The sequence below is a fragment of the Lactuca serriola genome, chromosome 9, assembly GCF_051521515.1.
Source record: "Lactuca serriola cultivar US96UC23 chromosome 9, Lser_US96UC23_V15, whole genome shotgun sequence".
Lineage (NCBI taxonomy): Eukaryota > Viridiplantae > Streptophyta > Magnoliopsida > Asterales > Asteraceae > Lactuca > Lactuca serriola.
The window spans coordinates 130,419,119-130,423,418 of NC_136416.1; positions in this window are offsets into that span (position 1 = coordinate 130,419,119).

The window sequence follows — 4,300 nt, forward strand, 5'->3', positions numbered from 1 at the left end:
AATACTATGTACATGAATAGCATAGCCACGTGGGGTGGGTTTTGTGTAGCTGCGTTGGCACTAGCTAATATCTTTACAAACAATTAATCATTGAAAATAAAAGATTGTTTTTTAACAGATGGATATTATTATCAAAAAAGTATAATATATCCTTTTTATGAGATTTAAGCTTCCTGATCAAATGGAAACAATTTACCATGCATGGGATAAATCTTGACGTCTCCTATATTCTGTTATTTTAGAAATTAAATAAATAGACAATGTTAATTAATTGATTGACTAACTGGTTAAGTTATGGTAAAATAATCTAGGTATAATCGTATGTTGTATTTAGATTATTAGAAGTGTTGAGCCTAAGTTATACGTCATCCTGATCGTGTTTAGGTATTTTACTTTGTTGTTTTGTGCTCGTTTTCTGACCGGGCTTCTATGCAACTGTATTGATGGTGTCTCATTTGGTTGATGGATTGTTGGCCTTCTACTGCTCGTTGCTCATTATTCTTGGACTGCTTGTTGTTCTTGGACTAGAGGTGAGTCAATTTTGTGGTTTTAAATGTACATTGTTAGGATATCCCATATCTTAGATGGATTGGGATGAACCTAGTTATCTAGGATGCATGTGCCCCTTTTGATGATTGATTGTTATGTCATTATTGTTGAAATGTTTTATGTGTAATGATAGCTAGGGTGTTGCATGCTAGAATCTTCCTTGTTTGGTGTGAGATGTGAGTTAGGGTCATGCTAGATTGAGTGAAGTGTATGAGCATTATGTGATGTGAGCATAGTAATTCGTGTTTGAAAATATTTGTTTAAAATGTTTTAGGACAAGCATGCTAGTATTGTATCAACTTTATAGATGTGTTGTGTATGAAAGTAGTGTGATGTAAAATGTGATAACTTCATGAAATTACATGTTTGTATGAAAATAACCCTTAAAGAGGTGTTAATAAAATAAAATTCATAATATTTACATGATTACTTGAAAGGGTAAAAGTGTAACTCCTTATTTAATTAATCATTATTAAATTAGAAAAGGGGAACACACTAGCTGGGCGAAGGGTAGAAACCTAGACATGTAGAAACCTAGACATAGGTAAATACCCAATCAGGATATTATGATGGCCTAGTATGGGAAAAAAGAGCTTAAGTCAACTGTGACGCCAACTGGTTTTTCTAGACAACCACTCGGGACATGGTCTTGGTACACCTTGGTATATCGGTGTATCGGGACTGGAGTGATGTTGGTCAAGTGGTGGGACCAACGCAAACATCACGTGGGATTTGGGATGTGTATCTGTTGGAATTGGCACCGCTCGTAACAATCCTGAACGATAACGCATGTATACGTATGTGCACAGTCGGAGTAGCGAACGCAGCGCACCGGGGGTAATGATTACGGGTGAGGGTCGTGTCGGTCTCGTTAGTAGCGAACGGGGTCTAGTTTTGGGGAGGTTTTTACGATGAAAGGAAAGACCCTAACTAGGAGGTAGTACTTTAATAATTACAGCGGTGAGTGGTGAGTAGTTATTTATGTAAAGCGGAGAAACAAAATATTATATAATAATATTCAAGCGGTGAATCGATAAGATTAAATTAGTTATAGCGGCGTTGAGGAGAGTAACTAATAAAACAAGCTCTAACTGAAGAACTAAAGTAAATTGAGCTAAACCTATGTTTTTTATGTGGTGTGATGTTGTATGTATTGTCAGTGAGTCTTTGACTGTGTGTGGATGTATTGTGTGAATCTATCTGTGATATGTGTGTTCTCTTAACACTGTACTATATTGACTCGCGTAGCTTATGCTAACACTTGTTCTTTACTTGTTGGCTTTCCTTGTGTGTTGGAACAGGTAGTTTGACATGATGCTTTGGTGAGGATGGGAGCTTTTGAATAGTCTTAGTTAGTATCTTTAGTTATGATACCATTTGGACATGTTGAGTTTCATCATTATGTTTTTGTGAACTTTAAATTTGGATGGGTTTGTTTTGACATGAAAATAACTTTGATGGTGTTTTTGAAATAAACCTAATAAGTCTTCCGCAACATATTCTGATAAATAAATGTTCTTAAACATCAAAAAAAAATTAGGTGAAAAATCATGATGTTACACTTCATGTCTACCACATAGTCTCCTACGGAAAGTTCGAGTAAATATTCTGAAGGCTTAACAACAGACAATCGAAGTTGTTGGCAAGCCACAACCTGAGCATAACATGTCTCCTTAGTTCTGTTATGTTGTGCAATAACAGGGGTATGAGTGACAGTTTGAGCCTTTACAGAAGTCTTCACATGTTTCCTGTCAAACTTTTCGAGAGTACCAAAGAGCTTATGGTGCCTGATCCATATGTTGCAAAGATTTTGAATTAAATCGTTGAAGTCATTCACCTTGATGAAACGAACAAAACCAAAACTTTTCCCTAATTTAGACAATTTAGTTAAAATAAAAACATCAACTACAACCCCAAACTTTTGACAAATTCTTTGTAACTCCCGTGTGGAGGGAATTTGTAATGTAAATAGAAGTAAAAATCTTGCTTATTGTCATCACTTTGTTGAGTCTATGTTGATTCATATTATTTTTCCCAATCTATCAAGACTCCTCCTCCCTTTCGTTCTTCGATAGATCATTTCCCACTTCTCCATAAGAACCAAAAATTCCAAAATTTCATAACTTTGCAAAGGAAATCTACCAAAGGATAAACAAAACCAAACTTCTAGAAACCACGTCGACCTGACTTAGAAATGATTCGACGATCAATCCCTAAAAAAATAGAGATTGGCGTCGCTTTACCCAACGGATAAATAAATTTCCAGAAAGCATCGGAGGTGTGCCGGCGTTTGCACCCACCGAAAAAGAAAAACAACCGCAAAACTAGTTAAAATTTCGTGACGGATACTACTAAATATATTTTCATCATTTTAGCTGCATGAACAAGTTCATTATAACATTGAAAGGAAGTCGGGGCAATATGTCAAAAAAGAAAAACAAGGGACGAAAGCTAGTTATATTTTATCCCGATGACGAGGTTTCAGTACACATAACGAAAGAAATATTCCATTACTCAATGTGTACAAAGTTACATCCTCATGGTGATGGACCATTTCAAATTTTGGCTCACAATAACAATAATGCATACAAGCAAGAGACGTTGGAATAAATATCATTTTCAATGTTTCTGATTTGTCTCCTTTTGAATTTGATAAGTTCGTTTGGATTTAAGGAAGAAGAGTTTCGAAGAGGGAGAGTGATGGGAGTCCAGAATCCAACACTTTAGAGATGGATGGCAAGGTATCTACAAGTGAACCACTAGAAGGTATGCATGAATATATAATCCGTGTATGGAAAAAGAAGATGCAAGAGCCCTTAAATAATTTAATCATTGTAGCCTACTTAAAGGAGAGTTTGAAGATCTGAAATCTACAAGCCATTTGGTTAATTATCTTGGAAAATTTTGAGAAAAACCCAATGTATTTTCATCAAATGCTTAAAAAAACAACTAATTATTTTTTTTAATGCACTAAAAGCCTTATATTTTCTGAAGTTCTTATTTAATGTTTTCTAACCTCAGAAAAAGTTAATATATTTTCATGAAATGATTAAAAACTATTTTATATATATATATATATATATATATATATATATATATATATATATATTAGTGCACTAAAACCCTTATATTTTCTGAAGTTCTTATTAAATGTTTTTTTATCTAAAAATAACTTAATCTATTTTCATGAAATGATTAAAAAACTAATATATATATATATATATATATATATATATATATATATATATATATAGGTTCAAATGTTTTCACTATCTATTGTGTGCATGTATAATTGATTCTGGACCAAACATTTTAGTTATTTTAAGAAAATAATTAATGCATATTAAATGTTGAAGATGTAATTAATATTCATTATAGCTTCAACATGTAATATGCATTAATTACTTTCTTAAAATAATTAAAATGATATATATATATATATATATATATATATATATATATATATATATATATATAGGTTTAGGTTCTATGGAAAACAAAAAACCCTAAAAATAAAAATAAAAATGCATAAAAAATACTTAGAGATCACAAAACCTTTTTTTTAATTTTTTTATAAAAAATCGTAGCTTTTTTTTTTAAATTCGCTGGAAAAAAAAATAAAAAATCAATTTTTTTAATAAAAAAAAATTGAAAATGAATTTGTACAAAAAGCTGCGATTTTTTATAAAAAAAAAAAAAAAAAATTGTGATCTCTAAGTATTGTTTTTATGCATTTTTATAATTTTTAGGG